The sequence below is a fragment of the Poecile atricapillus genome, chromosome Z (genome assembly GCF_030490865.1).
Source record: "Poecile atricapillus isolate bPoeAtr1 chromosome Z, bPoeAtr1.hap1, whole genome shotgun sequence".
Classification (NCBI taxonomy): Eukaryota; Metazoa; Chordata; class Aves; order Passeriformes; family Paridae; genus Poecile; species Poecile atricapillus.
The window spans coordinates 78112634-78134002 of NC_081289.1; the positions used below are offsets into that span (position 1 = coordinate 78112634).

Here is a 21369-nt window from a genome sequence, read left to right on the forward strand (position 1 = left end):
GGGGATTTTTCTGTTGCAAAGTTTTTTCCTGTGTTTCAAAATATTATTTTCTCATTGGAAAAAGAGGGAAAAAAAGAAGAGGGAGTTTTGGGTCCCCAGTTAAAACCCCCAACCCCGTCAGCCCCTCCAGGTGTCCCTGAACCCCTTTCCCTATCTGAGAGCCAGTCGGCGGGTGGACATTGCCCCCGGGCACAGGGCTGCTGCCGTCTCCCTGACACCCCCCTACTGTCTCTCTACCCGCACCAGGGTGGCAATGGCCATGCCTCCCTGGGTCTTTCCCCTACCCTCTCTCCTATGCCCTCACACCCGGTTGTGTCCCTCCCAGTTCCTAGCGTTAGCACAGATGGCGCCGGCAGCGTGGCCAGCCCCGCCATTTTGTCCCACTCCCACCCCGGTTTTCCCGCCCTCGATGTCCAAAATGGCCACTTTCCCGCCTTCACCCCTTCTCTTCCTGCCGCGTCCTGCTCCTCCTCCCCCCCCACTGCGTCGTTGGGTGTAACTGCGTCGGGCCCTCCCCCGTCCATCGGGAAACCTCTCCCCGTCGCGGGCCCCGCTCCTGTCCCTTTGTGCCGGGGCCCCGTCCCCAGCGGCGCTCCCGCTCCAGGGTCCCAGTGCCCCGGAGGTCGGGACGGCTCCAGCCAGAGCGGGGCCACCCCCGCTTCCCCATGCAGCCACAAAAGGGTCAGCTCTAGACACCTGAGCCGGCCCCGTGCTGCCACCAAACACCCCCCATCACCACTAGGAGAGGAGAGCAGTGAATCTTCTTATTCAGATTCTGAGTATGAAGATCACTGGGCTGAGGTGCAGAGGGAAGCCACACGGGCAGGGAACTCAGCTCTGTCCCAGAAAATACTTGCCTTTCCTGTAATAATGAGGAGAGACAGGACAGGGGCACAGGTTGCTGCATGGGAGTCCCTTCACTATAGGGAACTGCAGGAACTTTGCAAAGCTGCCGAGGAACATGGCAGGAGTTCACATTTTTTTAAACACTTGTTGGAAGCCTCCTTCTCTGCCCACGTCATGGTCCCTCATGACATCAAAAATATTATGAACTGCCTCCTCTCTCCAGCAGAATACATGTTGTGGGAGAGGCAGTGGAAAAAACATTTAAAGCAATTGGCAGATGTTTATGCAAGAGATGCTAACAGACCCAATTTTACTTTAGAGCAATTAGCAGGAGAAGGAGATTTCCAAAAGCCCCGAGATCAGGCCAGGGATCTGCCTGAAGCAGCCTTACAGGATATAGCTAATGCTGCCAAGATATCTCTTTTTACCACCCCTGATGATAAAGTGCCAACGCAGTGCTTCACCAATATTAAGCAGGGGGCAACTGAGTCTTTTATTAAGTATATTGATAAGTTAAAAATAGCCATTGAAAAGCAGATAGAGAGCCCTCAGGCACAAAAGGAATTATTAGTAAAAATAGCAATGGCCAATGCTAATCAGGAGTGCAAAGCAGTTTTGCGAGTCCTCCCTCTGGACCCCGAACCAACCATAGATCAGATGGTTGAAGCCTGCACCAAACACTCCTCTGCCTCAAGTGAGAATACAGTGGCACTTGCAGTGGCTAAAGGAGTGGCAGAGGCGATATCTGGAGCTTATGCTGCAAACCCCAATGGAAATTGTTGTTTTAATTGTGGTGAACCTGGACATTTTTTCAAAGACTGTCTGGAGAGACATTCTATACAACCGCCAGCCCACCAACGATTCCCCAGACAGAACTGGCATTCGGGAAACTTCAAGCAGAGCGCGGGACGGCCCCGCGCTTCGACATCAAATCAAATGCCGCACCGCTCCACCCCTCCTGCCAAACCCACCATCCTGCCTCCACGGGGACCCCGATATCAAACCCAGCAGGTGGAGCGCCTCAGATGGGAACCTGGCGTCAACTGGTAACTAGACTCTCTTTACATATGAAAGGTGACTGTGTTTACAAAGTCCCCACAGGGAAACGTGGACCACCAGGTGGTCCCTCTAACATCTTAATACTTGGGGATCCAACTAACTGTCCAGGACAAATTCAGACTGTTCCTGAAGTCCAGACTATATACCCTGGAGATGAAATTTCCATCTCTTTGGCCTGCATAGACCCTCCTTATTATTTAAAGGAACAGACTCCTGTGGCACAGGCCTTTTTACTTCCTAGTGACTGCCCAGATCATGTTCCCCTCAACCCCAGTGCTATGTGGACACAGGTTGTGGGCTCCTGCAAACCCATTGTGGACTGTAGCCTGTTTTGTTATGGGGAAAGGATTCAGCGCCCAGGAATGATAGACACTGGAGCAGATGTTACCATCATTGCCCGCTCCGAGTGGCCAGACAATTGGGAATTACAACCTGCAGCAGGCATGATTTCAGGAATTGGAGGGATGACAGCCTCCATGAGGAGCAAACGGAATATTGTCATCGAAGGACCTGAGGGACAAATGGCAACCATCAGGCCATTTGTGGTGAGAGCACCAATCACCCTCTGGGGACGGGATCTCCTGTCCCAATGGGGAGCTTCTCTGAGGATTCCCAGCAGGGATTTTTAGTGGGGGTCACTGAGAAGCGCGCCATGCCTACCACCCCCCAACTCACCTGGAAACAGCACCATCCAGTGTGGGTTGATCAGTGGCCCCTATCTGAGACCAAACTGCGCGCACTGGAAGCTCTCGTAGAAGAGCAGCTTGCCAAGGGCCACATCACTGAGACCAACAGCCCTTGGAACTCCCCTGTCTTTGTTCTGCGTAAACCAGGCAAAGACAGGTGGAGACTCCTTCAGGACCTCAGGAAAATCAATGATGTTATTGAAGACATGGGCCCCCTCCAGCCTGGCATGCCCTCCCCTTCAATGCTCCCCCGAGATTGGAAGCTGGCTGTCATTGACATAAAGGACTGTTTTTTCAACATACCCCTCCACCCTCAGGACGCCCCCAGATTTGCATTCTCGGTTCCCTCTCCAAACAGACAAGCACCTTTAAAGAGATACCATTGGCTAGTCCTTCCTCAAGGGATGAAAAATTCTCCTACCATCTGCCAATGGTACGTGGCCCGCATCCTGTCACCTGTGAGGACCCTGTTCCCAGATGCTGTCATCCTCCACTACATGGATGACATCCTGGTTTGTGCTGCTGACGATAACTATCTGCACCGGACTTTACAAAAAACTATCCAGACGATCGAAGACGCTAGATTTGAAATCCGTGAGGACAAGATCCAGCACACCTGCCCGTGGACCTACCTAGGACTCCAGATCCGTGAGCGGACCATCGTGCCCCAGCAGCTGAGCATCAAAGATGACCCCAAGACCCTGCGGGACTTGCATCAGCTCTGTGGGTCCATCAACTGGATACGCCCTCTGCTTGGGGTAACAACAGAAGTCCTTGCACCCCTCTTCAACCTGCTCCGTGGCAGTGAAGCCCTCGATTCACCACGCTCCCTCACACCAGACGCTCGAGAATCCATCACCAAGGTCCAGGAGGCCCTGTCTTCACGGCAAGCCCACCGGTATGAGCCCAGCCTGCCCTTCCAGCTGGTTATCCTGGGTAAGGCCCCACGCTTACACGCGCTCATCTTTCAATGGGACACTGCATTGAAGGATCCTCTCCTTATCATTGAGTGGATCTTTACACATAACCAGCCCACTAAGACTATCACCACTCCACAAGAAATCATGGCTGAACTCATTAAAAGAGCTAGAGTCCGTCTCCGCACTCTTGCAGCCTGTGAGTTCACCTGCATCTTCCTCCCATTGGCAACTGGAAGTTTGGAGCCTTTGCTCCAAACCAATGAGAGCCTTCAGTTCGCTCTCGATAGCTATTCAGGCCAAATTTCTATACACCCACCTAGCCACAGACTTTTCAAAACCACATTTAATTTGGTCCCCAAATCATTACAGAGCAAAACACCGCTCCAGGCCCTGACGGTTTTCACAGATGGCTCAGGGAAATCCCACAAGTCAGTCATGACTTGGAAGGACCCCAAGACACAGAAATGGGAGTCTGATGTCCAAGTGGTCGAGGGATCACCACAGATTGCTGAATTAGCAGCTGTTGTCAGAGCTTTTGAGAAATTCCAAGAACCTTTCAACCTGGTGACTGATTCGGCTTATGTGGCTGGAATAGCTATGAGAGCAGAACATGCATTTCTGAAAGAGGTCTCTAACCCAAAGTTATACAAATTGCTTTCTGAATTAATATATCTTATCTCCCACAGAAAGCAACCTTACTATGTCATGCATGTGAGGGCACACACCGACCTCCCAGGTGCCATTGCCGAAGGAAACAGGAGGGCAGACGCCTTAGCCATGCCTGCTGGAGCAGCCAATGTCCCTGACATTTTCGCACAAGCGAAATTGTCCCACCAGTTCTTCCACCAAAATGTGCCTGCACTGATGAGAATGTTCAGACTACCCAGAGATCAGGCTAGGGCAATAGTTGCCACCTGTCCTAATTGCCAATCGTTCCAAATACCTGTTGTTAACTCCGGGGTTAACCCCCGAGGACTTAACAGCTGCCAGATATGGCAAACTGATGTCACTCATGTCCCATCCTTCGGGAGAGTCAAATACATACATGTCTCTGTAAACACCTTCTCTGGTGCAGTGTTTGCCTCAGCCCATGCAGGAGAAAATGCCAAGCACACCATCCGACATTTTCTCCTTGCTTTTGCTACCCTGGGAGTCCCAGAACAAATTAAAACAGACAATGGACCTGCTTACACCTCTCACAAATTAAGAGACTTTTTCAATGAGTGGGGGGTGAAACACACCACGGGCATTCCTCATTCCCCTACAGGGCAATCAATAGTAGAGAGAACCCACCAAAACCTAAAAAGAGTCCTTGATCACCAGCGGGGAGGAACAGAGATCATTCCTCCCATTGAGAGGCTCTGTAAGGCTCTATATGTCATGAACTTTCTAAATTGCTCACCTACAGAGCCTGACCCCCCTGTAATACGGCACTTCTCTAACTCAACTCATGCCAAACTCACAGAGAAGCCGCCGGTGCTGATCAAGGATCCTGAATCACAACGGACATCAGGACCCTTCCCACTGATTACCTGGGGGAGAGGGTATGCGTGTGTGTCCACACCATCAGGACCTAAGTGGCTCCCAGGGAAAAATGTAAAACCCTACTTAGGCCCTACAAACCCTGCACCAGATTCAGAACTTTCAAAGTCTCCTGAGACCCACACAGGTCCAGAAAAACAGCAGCCCACTGCAGCCTGGAAGCGGAGACGTCGTCGGAGTCCACAGAACCGACCTGCCACCAGACCAACAACCAGACAGAGGCCAAACCGTCCTGCTACCAGAGCTGCAACGAGACGACTGCCAACGTCACGCCTGACACCGTGACAGTACACAAGTCTTCTTAACTCCCTCCCCCTTCCCCTTCTTGCCCTCGTTGCCTAGCCCAAATTGCCAGCTTACACCCAAGTGCACCTCTGCTGCTGCTGGTGTCGAGTCTTTTGTCCCCAATATACAGAATAACCTTGCTTATAATTGTTTAGTTTTTTTTGTTTTTTTTTTAAAGAGGGGGGAGACGGGAGAGGAAAGGGAGAAAGAAAATAGCTCCCCCCCCTCCAAAAATTAGAGCTAATCTTCTATGTCCTGTTGTAGAAAATGGAGAGCAAAACCGTCCTTGAGTTCCTGATGTCCCTGATTATCTGGATGCTCCTGAAAACATCAGCTGTGGATGCCTGGCTAGTAGCACAGCCCCAGGAGAACGTGTGGATCACCCTCGCAAAGACACTCCAACAAGACCACATGTGCTTGTCCATGGGCAGCGCCACCAACCCTCTGTCATCCTGCCTAGTAGGGATTCCTTTAAAGCCCCATGAATATCCTTTCACAGGGAAAGAACCCAACCCAGTAGACACTTGGGATGAGTGGACAAAGATCTTGCCCCATGCACCAGAGGAACCCCAGGAATTAGAGCTTTTGGGATCCTCCAAAGCTGCCTACTGCATAAATTTTAATTATCACCCAGTAGCCAATGCATGGCCTGCCTCGAAATACCAAAAGGCAATTAAATCAAGGAAAAATGTGACTCCCAACAGTAAAATTTACAGTCAGTCCAAATGGTGCAATTACACCAGCAGCACACGATCCACCTCCTCTCACTGTCCCAGAGTGCTGCCCCGGGGAGTGTTCTTAATCTGTGGGGATAGAGTGTGGGCGGGAATCTCTTCCTGACTCCAGGGAGGTCCTTGCACGCTTGGACAGCTTACCATCCTCACTCCAAATTCAACTCTAATAAATGATTGGCTGAAAAAGAATGAATTGGCCCACCAAAAGAAAGATCTCACACAATTAGATGAAAAATGTGATAACCAAATTAAAGATCGGTCCTACATGAAGAAGATAGTGATGTCAGCATTTTTGCCGTGGGCAGCTGCTGCTAAAGCCCTTGGTGAGCCTTCTCACCTGGAGTGTTGGCTTGGTAAGCAGGCCAACCGGACCTCCTCTGTCCTGAGCGACCTCCTGACAGATGAAGAAACTGTTAGGCATGCTACGCTACAAAACCGAGCTGCCATAGACTTTCTGCTCCTGGCCCATGGACACGGCTGTGAAGAATCAGATGGTTTATGCTGCTTTAACCTCTCCAGCCCCAGTGAAGGCATCCACGCCCGCATCCAGAGACTCCAACATGCAGTCCAAAAACTCCAGGCTGAAAAGGAGCCCCAGTGGCTTGAAGACCTTTTTGTGAGCTGGGGACTCGAGAGATGGGTTGCCTCCGTTCTCAAGAACATTTGTTGGGTTTTCTTGATTGTTATTATCTTCCTAAGTATGTTTTCATGTTTTAAGAAGCTATCAGCTAACTCTCTAGGGGATGCCTTTTTAATAAATAAAGAAGTGGGAGTTGTGGGTGCGGAGGAGCCCGCTGGGCCCGAGATACTGGCCCTCCCCTGGAGAGGAGATACTTCTCTGTAAGAGCGACACAATGTTGCTCCCAGGGGTCTTTGAGTTAGTTATGTTAAACTGTTGTGTTTCATTGGTGTTCCCCCCCTGCTGTCCCACCCCGATACAGGTATCTGGGGCTTGCCCCCGCCCCTCTCCTTCCCCATAAATATCCCGGGTTTTCCTCTGTTCGAGAGATTCGCTGTTACCGGCACCCTTCGCCGAAGCTTTGCCTGAATAAAGGCTTGTGCCTTGGTGGAACGCTGGACCAGCTGTCTCGTCCCTGCTTCCTGTGTTGCCTGCCCGCCGCTGCTGCCGAGCTGAGCTGAGCTGAGCTGAAATCACTATACTATTACTGAGCTGAGCTAGAATCACTCGACTGCTCGAAGCTGCTCGCATGCGCTTTGGGCCAGCCTTTTTCAAGGCTGCTTCTGGAGAAGTCGCGGTGTTCCGGGCTTTCCGCCGCCGCGGCAGTATAGGGCTGGTTTAGAGATACAACATTCTGTGTTAACATATGCATGAGTTTCTAAATTGTTTGAGGCTGGTCCACTCTGGAAAAGTCTTTTGATTTGATGCTTTTCATTTCAGTAAACAGTTTTATTGCAGCTAGTTTTTCAAATTGTCAAATTATCATTCTGAGCAAGTATAGTACTGCTACAACAGATAAGGATACAAGTCAGCAAACATTTAGTTTTTCCATTTCCTGAGATGTTTTGTTTGAAATATAAAAGCACTTTTTATATGCAGCTTTAATGGGGCTAGCAATTGCTCTGGTCAATGGTGAAGGTTATCCTTTGTAGTGACTACATACCAGTATTTCCAGTATATATAGCCCCTAGATGCAAGACTTAAAACATGATTGTAATTGACTTCATCTGTTTATCCTCATGCACCCCAGGACCATTTGGGGGGTACCCCAACTTCTGCTCAGCCTGGAAGGTATAAAGAGAGACCAGCTCTCATTCCTGGAATATTCTGTCATTGCCAGAGCAACTGATGCAGACAAAACCATTACCTTTCACACCATTCCATTCCCTTCCTTCTCTGCCTCCATTTTACATCATTATCACTTGCCTTCTCCCCTCCCACTGAAATCCCAGCTCTATCTGAGGTAACTCATACTCATCAAACACGGATATAGTGTGCATACATTAAAATGAGGAGTTTTGCACAACTTTCAGCCTAAGAACTACATCCTCCCAGCACCTCAGCCATTGTTTGCAAACTGCCACCACTCAAATGTTCAACCAATGTTTACACCAAACTGATAAGACAGGGCATGAACTGCTTCTGCTACACTAATGCAGAGGTAGAGAGAAGACCTGAAAATTAGTTTCCAATTTCCACCTGTCACTCACCTGAACTGAAATACTTCCATTACCCACTGTGCTTAACAACTTATCAACAAAACCTTCCAGCAGAAGAACTGTTTGAAGGCTTAAAAGCAAAATAATGTAAAAAACCCACCAGTCTTGAATCACTGATGACTTGAACAAAACCTCGAGTCTCTCACTGAGGCCCTTAAGGCTTAAAAAAAATTCAAAAGGTGCAATTGCTGCCAAGAATGCCTTAACTAATATTTCCTAGTAATCTCAGCTCACTTTTCTGACATGAAGCAGTGAAAAAGGAAGTTTTAGCTTCTCCCTTCTTCTTCATCATCATGGGTAGATGAAACCAAAACTGTAAGAGACAAAGGTAAGTTAGAATTGAGAAGACCAGTGTATTAAGGAAGGCCAAGGCTGGAAGAAGGCTTGAACATCCGAGGAAGATGGTCAGAGGACACCTGGTAGACAACCTGAAAAGAACCTGATGCTTGGCAGGCAGGCTGTTGAACGCCTTGCCACTGAATACCTGTAAGGAAACAAACCCCAAAAGAGGTTTGGATATTTACAATGAAGTATTTATGTAAAGCAGAAAATACCTGGAAGTTCTGGTACATGAAATGTTGTTGAGGAGGATGAAGAAAATGAATATGACTGGTTTGAGTCCTCACACATCTGTCTCTAAGGGCAAAGGGTTTGGACATAGGAGAGAAAAATGCTTTTTTCTATTACAAGATGACAAAGGAGATGACAAGGGACAAAGCACCACATAAAAATCCCATGCTAGCCTGAAGTCTGGGAAGACTTGGGTATCCTGATCTCCTTAATCACTCTCTGCTCATGAAGTTATTCAATGACAATCAAAACCCATACAGGCATTGATACTATCATTTCACTGGGGCACATAATACACAAATCCCAAAATATGCTCTTCTATCCTGTGATGAACTTTACGTGTAGAAGTGCTCTCACTGTGCTCCATCTGATTAATGTACTATTGACTGACTCATTCATCTCTTCTTGCAAAAGAGTGTAGATTTTATTCTATTAAATTTATTCTATTTTATTCTAGAATTTATTCTATTTCCCTTGTTGAATGATTTATAATAGCGAAAAATAAATTAACTTTCCCCTTTTAATTTATTTTTTAAATTACCTGCATCACTGACTGGCTTCTGCAGAAGATCATCAAGCTAAATGAAATTCTACATGCAATAATAGTCAGAATTTTGCTATGGCTATCCATCCCTACTTTGGGTAAGAAGGCAGAGGAATGGCAATTTTATAATTATTGCTTTTTGTTGTTCCATAATACAGTATTATTTTTAAAAAATCAGTCAACCTCACATCATTGCAAACAGCAAGTGTGCCCTGCATGAACTCCATGGTAGAATTTAGTATGAGACCTGTGAAATGGGATTTAAAGCTGAATAGCTCTTTTGCTAGCCCTCTATACCAGGGTGAACATCTTAGAACCAGGAATCAGCATGATCTCAGTAATTTTGAAACCAGAAAATACATATCAAAAGACTAATGAAAAGTAGCCTCTCACTCAAAAAATCATTTTGTTCTTTTGAAAATTACAGTTTTTTAAAGTACTCCTGTCTTTGGAACTCACATTGCTCACATTTAGAAGCCAATTTTCCTGCCCTATAAAAGGAATAATACAACCAAACATCTGCTCTCAGGTGAGTGCATTTTAGATCTCTTTGAGATATTCAGCCAAGAACCCCATGAATAACTTGACCAGATTAAGTCATCTTTCATGACTGTGAGATACATCCATCAGACAGAGTCTTTGAGAGAAGTAGATATTGTCTCTACTGTACAAATGAAGCAAAAGAAGTATTTCCTCTTAAGATAAATGAGGCCTTAACATTATAAAAGGATGGTAACACTAAGAAAGTGTTATGAAGATGTTAGTTTCCCAAGAAGAAATTACTAAAGAAGACAAGGTTGTATGTTGGCCAAGGTGATGTGTGGTAAGCAAATGAAGACTTCTAGAGAGCAAACCAAAAAACAGTCTGTCCCAAAACACTGTCAAGTAGCCATTTCTAGTATTAAAAATGAAGTTTGAAAAATGCTTAGGGAAGAAATATGCAAATTTTGTCAGAAGTTTCCTTGCTGCTAACGCCGAAGTCTACAATGAAAAGGTCAGTCCCTTGTATGGGTATCATCAATATCACACTGCCACACTGTCCTGATGAAAGAAGAATATTCTCCCCTTTAGCTGTCACTCTCTCTTTGCAATGCTGCACCAGGCACCTGAGATGAGGCAGGAACTGCTGTCCAAGGAGGGCACAAACATTGTGGACATTCAGCTGGTGCCAGGAGTGTGGCAATGAGCAACACAATAGTTTAAAAGCAAACACCCCTCGCAGTTCAATAGGGTAAGTTAAGGTAATGATGATCTGGGTGTTGATGGACATCGTGGACATGGGTGAGTAATATGGATCTCAAGTCATGTGATGAACAACATATTCCAGTTTTTGGCCTATCTCCAGATCACCAGGCATGTACTAACATCCATCCCTAATTTAACTTTGTCTGACCTGAGATGGAGTACAGTTTATGTCAACTATTAATTGAAACTATCAATATTAATTATTCTCAAACATCAGATATATGATAATTACATTATTTTTGAACACTGAAAGAATTCGTATACGGCTGCTGGGCAGCAAGACATCATAGAACAAGGTCCTTCATGTTGGATTGGAAATGGATTGTTGGAAATGGATTTGTTGATGTCATAATAGATTTGTTTTTCCTTTGAGCACCCACAAGTGTTGATTCCAAAGACATGAGCATTTGATTTGATAAATGACTGCAGATTGATTGCAGGTCATTATGTACTGGAAAATACAGACTGCCATGCCAGGAGATACAGAGCTACTGGTATTTTAAAAAATGTCAGCAAGTTTCTATACCATTTTTTTGACTCAAATATTCTTATTTTGAGAATAAAAACAGCATGATGACAATAAGGTCGATGCAATTTACTCTTTTTCTTTTTTGCATTCCAGTGAGGGTGTCTTTCTGTTGCTCTTTGTTCAGACTGACATTAGTATTTATTCATGCAGATAATTTATCAATTACTCCTATGGTGATTAGAAGTGAGGTCTGACATCATGCTTAGGCAACAAGATTGTTACGGGTTTTATAAAAAAATAGAGTGTCTCAATCTTCTATTTCAAGAGCTACTAGAGTGGCAGGAGACTCTGCCTTTGGTGGTCCTTTTACTGTGAGGACAAATGTCATCACTTCCTGAGACATCACAGGCAATACTGAATAAATACAATGTGCCCAGTTCATACCGCTGCTGCTCTGTGGAGCCCTAGCTCTGCTTTTCATTCTCTTAAGGGGACACCTGAATCCAAAGGAAATAGCAGCAGAGGGGTTGGGGAACACAATTCTGGTCATCAAATCTAGCAGGTAGTTTCAAAATTGAACTCTGGGTAAATAAAATTACTCAAAGAAACTGCAAACTATAAAGAGATAAAACAGTGATACAAAGCAAATTAAGTATTTCAAAATATCTGAAATGACACCCTATTTTCCTCCTGTAAGCAAGAAAAACAGCTTATGGCTTATGACTTTGGTCAACCCAAAATAATTTTCTTCCCAGTTCTTAGTTATTTCCATCATTGATATTTGTGGTTACAAACTCATTAAATTCCCTCTAAAAATCCAAATAATGAACACACATATACACAAAAACAGAATTAGCAGACATCAGGGTCCATCTAGATCCTTGATTTGTTTTCCTACTTCAAACTCCACATTCCTTGTCTAGACTCCAAAGTCAAAAGTACAATCTTCCCTGTCAAATTCATGGCGCTAACACAATACAGAAAAACAGATAAATCCTTGCACTCTCAACTGGAAATAAACAAAGAAAATAAACAACCCTCACCCCCAATAATGCTATTCAAAGTGGTTTATAATTTTGTATTTGCAATTTTATGTAAACATAAAAGAAAACCTCAAAAAAATCAGCCCTACAGGAAAAAAAATTGTATGGTTAATATTTTGGGCAAAAACTTTTCAAATTTGAGTAATTTCTGGCAGAAATCTGTATGTTACAGAATTTTTTTTGCTATGGAAACTGCTTGAGTAAGAGAAACAAAGCCATAGACCAACCATTTCTAGTTAAAATTTCCTCCTCTCTCATGCAAATCATACAAGTCCTTGAACAGATCCTCTTTAAAGATCACCTCCTGCAGCATAGGTGCAGCTTTTCCTGCTGAACACCTGTGAATTAGTAATATTCTGCAACTGCCTTGCATAATCTGTGAGCAGATATAAGTAGTGTACAGCCAGCTCCCCCAGCCCTGAGAGCTGTGCCTGCTGACAGCCTGTGGGCTGTCCAGGTGCTGCCTCTTTGATGTGGAGAGGCAACAGGGCAGATTAATGTGGCCTTTAGCCACCTCAGTATTGCTGTTACAGCTTCTCTACAAAGCTCAAGCTGAATATCACTGAACCCTTCATTTCCTTTTCTGCTGCTGTCCTTATCTAACCTCAGGTACCCGAACAATTCTGAGCTGTTTCTCAGACATTTGGGTCACTGGCTGCATGCACTGGGGCATGCACGAGGGCAGCAGCAGATGTATTGTGTGTGACAGCCCCACATTAACAATGGCCTCTCCCCACTCAGTACTGTAGTGGTGCCTGAAATGATTACGTACAAATGATTTGTCTCTTGTGTTTTTGGCAGCCTTACAGTAGTAAAGTGGTGGCCACAACCCATGACCCACCTCCAGTTTTCCCAAAACCACAGGCTGCCCTCTGTCTGATGCTCATCAGCACAGAAAATCAACCCGCAGCCACGAAGCCAGGACACCATTTAATGGCTGGAATGGATGATCTTACAGGTCTTTTAAAGCCTCAGTGGCTTTATGAGTCTATGTCTGCATTCAGAGTACACAGCCTGTGCAGTCAGCAAATAATAGGGTCTCAGTGAAAGCCTCATGAAGCTGGGTACTTCTTGAGTGGCACTTGATTTTTCTAGTATTTTATTTGCTGACAGACACTACCTGCTTGTGATGGATTGCATGACTGGCAAATTGTGTTATATCTTCTCACTGTATTCTCAAGATAACTGAGAACAGTTTGTGGGAGTGATGCAAGGATGTGAAACCTTTATCAGTTTGTGGCTTACATTTGCACTGTGGAGAACTGAAATTCCCTTGACTCAGCCCAGTGTTTGAAGTATAATGCTGGAGACTAGTTTCTTCTGCCTGACCTGGTCCTGCTTTTAAGAAACGTACCCATTATCACCATGTATTTTTTAAGGTGGAGACCATTCTACCAGCAGTTCAAATCCCTGAATACTCCGGTTGCTACAATGATCCAGTGACAAACAATTTTCACACCCAATTCTTTAAAATCTGTTCTGCTTTTCACCACCATGGATTACAACCAGGGGGCTCTTCAATCTAGCAAAGGTTTGAGCCACTTGACATCTCCCTAAGTCATACCAAAGTGATGTGCACACACTCCTGTTCAGCACACGTGTGTTTTCCCTGCTGATCAACAGCATCCCCAGCACAGTGAACGGCAAGACACCTTCTCAGGTGCCTCCACCAAAAGCAGTGTTGTGCTCAGAGTAATCTGTGGGCATGGTCCTTATAAAGAAACGTTAGACAAATATATAGAGAGACAAAGACATCTGGGGATACTTGGCTACAAATGGCATTTGGGGGCAGTCTACGGGGCTGTTACCCCACAGCCCTGTATTTTGTAGGCTGTCCATTGCTTGTCTGGCTTGCTGACCATGGCCTATCACAAGGTAAGAGAGCTTTAGCAAAGGAGACCATGAGTTTGTACAGCAGGTTTGCTCTGTGAGAGGCAAGACTCCTTCACAAGACTGTGTAAACTCTAAATCGTTCTTTTGGCTTTGTTTATCCAAATACAGCATTGTCATCACAACAATGTTATTCTGACAGGTTAATGAAAATATTTCATCAGTATTACAAGCAAACTTTGAGCACAAAAGAGAGTGATTTAGGTATTCTAGAGAAGAAAAGCCATCCTTTTACAACTACTCTTCATTTTTCCAATACTTTGCCTTTCTCCCATAAATTATTCCCATGCAATACTCCGAAAATCCCATCTGCATTATACAAAGTTACATTTTTTAAGTTTCTTGCAAAATATCTCAGTTAATTAAAAACAAATAGCTTAGTTTCTCTTCAGTTTATGTGTTACTAAATGTCCCCCTCCATGCACAAGGAATGGAAGAGTCTGGAACAAGAAGAAAAACAAGTTACCATAGAAGAGCTACTAGCAATTACACACCAAATACAATAAATTATTGTATATGGGGAAATTAAATGTACTTCATTTTGCTGTCACTGACTATTTTACAAGCGTGGGTGACAGAAGCACAGAGCAGAAATGTGATACAACTGCCTCTTCCAGTGTGTATGTTTCCACTGAAGCTGGACTTTTTTTTATCTCCTTTTGCTAGATTTATATTGATGGATGGTGAAGAAAGATTCTGAATTAACTGGAACCTCTGTTAAGCAGCAAAAAGCAACAGAACAAACATCTGTGGAAATTTCACACTGCAGTCTCATGCTCCTGTTTGAGTTACTCAACAGAGCAGCTCTTCTAAGAGGGTTCAACTCTCAGCTTCTGTAGAAACCTGTTAGCTTTGACAACCTCTAAGAGGCATTCAGGTCTACTCACATGAAACTGCCAGGGCCAACCAAGCACGAGATTCAGACTTGTTTCTGGAGACTTATACATCATCTCTCTTCAGACAGGAATCAAGCTGGATTTTGCAATTGTGCAGAGTTCAATTTCAAAATCAGTTCCACCTTCTGAGATTGTAACAGTGGACTTAGAGCTATTACGAGAGTTGGTGTCTCACAGGCATGTGATTTGCCATGGTTTCTGTAAAACCTCTTTTTGGTTCAAGAGCAATGGTAAGAGCCATTAATGATAAATGTTGCTCCTCCATTGGATAACTTTTTTGAGCAAAGGATCCATTTGCTAGAGCACAGCAAAGAGAAAATACAGTCAAAGAAGGCATGTATTGTCAAGGTTATTTAAACAAATGGCTTTAAAGAGCAGAGGATGTGTGGCAGTGTGGCATGCTGTATGGCCAAGAATAACACTGACACTCTCAAAAAAAGAAAAGCAGAAACCTTTCTTCAAAAGCAAAGGATATCCAAGCCCCATAGCTAACTCTATCTAGCAGACACAAGTCTATTATTTGGCAATGAGGGGCATGACTTTCCAGTTTATTCTGGTCCTCAGATCCCTAGAGGAGATATTAAATTAACAATCAGCACGTTTCTGCACATGGATCTGTCTTGAAGCTAATTCTTGCTCTGGTTAAGATAAGAGAATAACAGAGTACAAATCCTTCAGGAAAATTGATCAAAACACAAATATTTATATAAATATAAGCCCACTCTTCTACCTGTGCTGCTCCCCTCCCAGCCCCTTTCTGACTATGTCCTTGATCACTCCCATACAACTTTCACTATAACCAGAAAGTACGGCAGCTCCACAACACAATCCACAGGCTGTTATGGGATGTCCTGTACCCTGCACTAATGAAGCTTGACCCTTTTGAAATAAAATACAGGAAACTCACTTGGTTAGGGAAAGTTATCTTGTACTTCAAGAGGTTGGACAGACATTGATCCACTCACTTACTAGGGAAAAAAGCAGTACAACAAGTCTATGAATGATGCTACCCTCTGTTCCCTAGGCCTGTGTTGAATTGCTCCCATCACTGTTACATGTGATTCACAAAATCACAGGGTTAAAAGATATCTCTAAACACCATCTACTTGAAACCCCTCTGCCATGAGAAGGGACATCTTCCACTGGACCAGATTCTGCAGTGGCTTTGAACACTTCCAGGTACGGGGCATCCACAACACTGGGCAACATGTTCCAGCGCCTCCCCAGCTTCAGAGTAAAGATTTTTTTCTTCTAAAATCTAATTTAATCTACCCTGTTTCAGTTTGAAACCATTCTCCCCTATCATGTCACAACATACTTTTGTAAAGACATCTGATTGTTTACAACACTGGCCAGCTCTTCAGCTGTTTTGATAGGTGCAGGCTACCAATAAAGCAGCTTTCCAAAAAGGGAGAAAACAGGTTAATGCTGACCCCACATCTAACAACCCAGATAATGATTATCCAGGGTAGATAGTAAAAGTCAGATTTTGTAGCCTCTCCTTTTCAGCCCCATGTCCATCCAATAGATGTTGACAGTAGCACAATTTTTACAAAAGCATGAGATTTTCAAAATCAGGACATGCATCGTGAACAACAATGCCCTTCACAATGGGTCTCTCAGCTGCTGCCAAGCAAGCATTTCTGAATAGTACCATTGAAAAGCAAGTTTCACTCTGGATATGTAAACCTAGCAAATACCTAAATAAGGAGAGAGGACATGTGAGCTGAAGCAACAACTTTGCACACCAATGGCAATAAACGTGCTGGCCATTATTTTTGTGTTGTGCTCCATCCAAACATCTATCTGTTAAAAACTCCAAGAGCTTTAGGTGTTCTTCAGAAAATCTATTTGGGATTGCAAATTGGTGTTGGCACCTAGTCTTTTCAGTGATAAGATTAAAAACAAAACAAAACAAAAAGTCAAAACAAAACATGAAAAAGAAATGCCCTGTGAATGGCACAGGGCTAAGAATTCATAGTAACATCAATTTGGGCTATCTGAAGAGCATGGAATTCCTCCAGAGTTTGAAAATTCAAAGCACAGAGCATCACTTACACCCAGGCAAAGCCACAGCAGACAGTATGCAGCAGGTTCTGGAGAATTTACGTCCCAGCAGCCAAACACAGAACACAGCTGAATTGGTTTAATTCACATTGGGAATTCTCACCTGGGAAGCAATGGTCTGAAACACAGCAAAGATCTCAAAAGAAGTTATAACCGGGGGTGTCCTCACTTACTTCCTAAGAAATAAGCATTCTGGTTTCAGTCACTCAGAACAAGGTGGCATAGCTGATTTCACTACTCTTGTGTGAAAACTAGTGGAGAATCGACCATGTATCACAAACTTGCTGGGAACAAACCAAGATAGAGTGAAAAGACAGGCACATAAGTCTCCTGGAATCAGCACTACAGAATTTATCTTTGTTCTGCCTTTACTTTGAGGAAACAAAAGATAGGGAAAAATAATCTTGAAGGCAGATCTTACTCTTCAAGAGTCACCAACTGAAAAAGCTTCTTTCACCATAACTTCATCCAGTACACATAGGACAGCATTGGTGGATCAAAGAAATGTTTCTTTTAAGCACTGATGATATGTAGCTGTTTTCCATTAGACAAGCTTGCATTTCTTGAGGGTCTAGTGACAACTCCACAATAAAATTCCAAAGTGGTATTCACAATAGTTCCTCGTGAGCACAACTGGAAAAACACACGTCCTCTCCATGCTGTTTTATAAACCACAAAACTGCAAGATATTTGAGGCTGCAGAAACCATTAAGAAGAAAAACTAGAGTACAAGTAGGCTGATCAGTTCAACTTACTATCTGATGGAAGTAATAATTATAGATATGTCTGCCAATTTAAAAAACCCACAAAAAATGAAGTACAATGGTAGGTAAACTCTTACCGTTGAACAAAGGGGCAGGGAAGAGTGAGCAAAGAAAAAAAAAAAAGTCAAAGTTTTTCACGGTGACCAAAGCTCTCAAAGAGAATTGAGGTACAGTACTAAATAAAAAATCAGCTGAAAATTCAAAAGCTTCCTTTTTCTGCTACTGAACTCTCTCAATCCAGACCAAATATCTCGAATTACAAACCAAGCAAAAGGTTCTGTAACTGAACAGATGTAACTACATGATTGAGGAATTAAGAATATGGTTCCCTACCAGTTCCTTCTCTCCTCTCATCTCTCTGATGTCTCATCAGTCAGAAAAAAAATAAAAAAAATCTTTATTGTGTGTTGAAACAGGTTAATAAGCACCAACAACAGTTGTTGGTGCTTATTAACAGTTCAGCACAGTTCTGACCAGGCTTTTGTAGTAATTCTACATATATTGAAACAAGTTCACATCCACCATATCAAGGGCGAAATGCCACTTGATATCATCCTTGCTGTTACATGTTGGATTAATTATCTTTTTCGGCATCACTGGTTTTCTACCCAGACTAGGCAAAAGCCAACATTGAAATATGCCATGTGAGAGCCAACAATGAAAGTTGGAGGAAAGGAAGGAATACAAATAAATATGGGAAGATAGTAAGGCACTGTTGTTATGGCTACCAGTGCTTGATAGTTCCTCAGTTGATGTAAATTTTGTCCTTTTTCTCCCCTGTGTCAAACCTTGAAAGCAGATTCTCTTCTCTTACAGTATATTCAGAGTTACCTGTGGACAAATGCATAAAGACCCCTAAGGTCTTACCAGTCTTTACCTTTAGAAACTACCAACTCAAAAATCAGACCTGAGAGCAGCAGAGATGATTTAAAAGAGAGGGAGGTCTACAGCAATGTCCTCAGATTAAGCGGGATCCTGAAATTAAAAGGCTGAGGGCAATCACACTAAGTAGTCTCAGCCTCAAAGGTAACCCCTTCTGCAGTAACTCCTATGCCAACCTTCCTTCCCAAAGCAAGCACAAAACCCCCATTGTACAAGAACGAAAGGTTTTTTAAAAACTCCCTCTTCTGCCCAAGTACAAACAGGCAGAAATCTGTGCACAAAGCCATGATCTCTGGTTTTTTTCACACCCACCTCATTTGAAGTGGGGGGGAGAATGTCTGCTGGGGTCCCTGCTCTGTCCCAGGTGCCTTCACGCCCCACAAAAGACCACACCGCATGCAGGACGAGCGCTGTTACTCTGACACATTTATTTCTCAAGTACTTACCCACAAGGAGCCAGAGACCTACTGTACAACCTTAGAGCTTGGAAATCTCATCTCTCTACCTGCAAGCTGTCATTGACAGTTGATCAAAACGCCTGCATTTCTCTCCTTTCCCGGAGAAACGGAGGTTTTGCATAGATGCAAAAAGACCGAGTGTCAGGTGTCTCTCAAAGCATCCAAACCTGACAGGGACATCCTACACGGTGACATTTTAGCATCTCTGCTCCAAAGCCTCTCGCCCCGCATGCGGCGCGTCCATCACGCCCTGCAGCCGTCGCTGCAGCCTCCTCCTGAACCGCAGCCCACCCGCACGGCCCCGCGGCTTGGCGGCACCGGTGGTGGAGCCCTTTCCCGGGAGGTGTTCTCGGGCTGCTCACGGGAGGAATCCCGAGGGAAAGGGCGGGAGCCCAGCAGCCGCCACGGGAAACGTGGCGATGCCCCCGCGCCGCTCCCGCCATCGCCAACACCGACCCACCGCACCCCGCATCCCGGCCCGCTCTGCATCTCGCATCCCGGCCCGCTCTGCAGCACGGCGCAGGGAAGCCGCCGCCTCGCCTCGCCCCGGCTCCCGCCGCTCCCCGCAGCCCCCGCGTCCGCCGATCCCGCACGGGCATCCCCCGCAGGATCCCCCGCGCCCCCCGGCCCGCTCACCCCGCGGCGCGGCGGCCCCGCTACGGTCGGCGGTCTCCGGGAGGGTGTGTGGGCAGCGCTCGCCGGTCAGGCATCTTGGTCCGCCCTCCGCCGCAGCGGGGTGGGCCGGCTCTGGGGCTCACTCGCTGTGCCGCCTGCTCCCTCGTCCTACTCGCCCCTTCCCGCCTCGATTCCCCGCAATGCTGCCTGGAGGAGAACAGGTTCAGCTCCCTCCCTCCCTGCCGCCGCTTTTCGTCTGTTTTCCTGGGCACCAGACCCAGCTCCAGCCCCCGCCCGGCGGCGGAGCGGAGGGAGGGGACAGGGGCCAGCAGGGAGGGGCGGGCGGAAGGGAGGGGAGGGGAAGCCGGACCCCCAGAGCTGCCGCGGTTTCCGAGCTCGGCCCCTTTCCCATGGTTGTCACCTCCCTGTAGACTGGAGCAGGGTCCGGCGTCTGGGGACATCGCTATCTACATTAGGCGGTGGCCGGCGGACGCTAAAGGCAGCCGGACAACTCTCCCGATTGCTCCTGTCCCGGTCCCGCCCTGGGGAGCACGATGCCCCAGAGACTCCGCCGGCATCACGACAGCAGGACTGCATCGAGGACAGAGGCATGCGATCTGGGTGACCCGCAACAGTGTTGGTGCTCCAAAATCCCGGGGATACCCTGGGTTAGAAGAGCTCTGCAATCTGGAGAAGGGTGTCCCTTTCCCCATGCCTCGTACAGGGCACCAAGCAGGACTGCAATGCTGCTGCACGGTGATGTTGTCCTGAACCCTAAAACTATCCATGGACCTGTTCACCTGGGAGCTACCAGGACACTGGACTCATGGTATCCGACAGAACCTGGCCCTCAACAAGCTGCCTTAAGCACTCAGAACACAAGGAGAGGAGCTTGTGCTTTCTCTGTTTTAGGCTTAGATTTGCCTCCAACTCACAGATGTGTTTCTATAACTGAGAATGGTACCACCCTAGCTACATTCAAGCTAAATTCCTAGTTGGCAAGGCAAAGAAAAAAGTGACCCAGTAGTTTACTGCAAATGAGCACAGAGTCCTGTCTTCCCACAAGTGTGTGGCATGTTCTTGTCAATATGCCTTAAGTGTAAAAATGAAAAAAAAAAAAATAGCACCCACAAGCTAGAGTAAATAATGACAAAATTTTTATCCATTGATCAATGGAATTTATTTCCTCAGTCACCAAGATATCTTGCAGAAGCATTTTTGGGTATTTTTGACCCCACGATTTCATTAACAGGGTGCCCTGTGCCCATGGCAATGAGGTGACTTGCCAGAGACCACCACTAAGCCTGGACTGTGTCTTACCAGTTTGGACTGTGGGCCACATGGACTGAGGAGTGCAGATGAATAGCTCAGAGTTATTCACTGAAGGTTTGAGGAGCAGTGAGTTTTGTCTGCTGCAATGCAGAGGAAGACATTGGGGTATCCAAAAGCCCTTTTCCTTTGTAAGACTTTGTAGGAGCACAGGCATAGCCCACTGAAGAATGGGAAGGAGATATCTGTTCACTTCAGCAGTGCAACAGCATCAGTAGCTCTGGTCTGGTCATATCCAAAGATTGATATTTATCCATGAGATAAATCAAATTATATTAATTTCAGGAATGACAGTGTGGAAACAACAAAAGAATGTCTTTTTTGCAGCTTTTCATCCCTGCAGTTTC

General features: G+C 45.5%; 1 protein-coding gene across 1 annotated transcript in view; it reads right to left on the bottom strand.

Annotated features, from left to right (window-relative positions):
* Positions 1–19964, bottom strand: part of PLPPR1 (phospholipid phosphatase related 1) — a 195178-nt gene extending 175214 nt beyond the window's left edge. Inside the window, exon 1 of the mRNA XM_058826070.1 lies at positions 19715–19964. The gene's annotated coding sequence lies outside the window, so the exon portion shown is untranslated. The remainder of the gene's footprint in view (positions 1–19714) is intronic.
* Positions 19965–21369: the final 1405 nt, after the last annotated feature.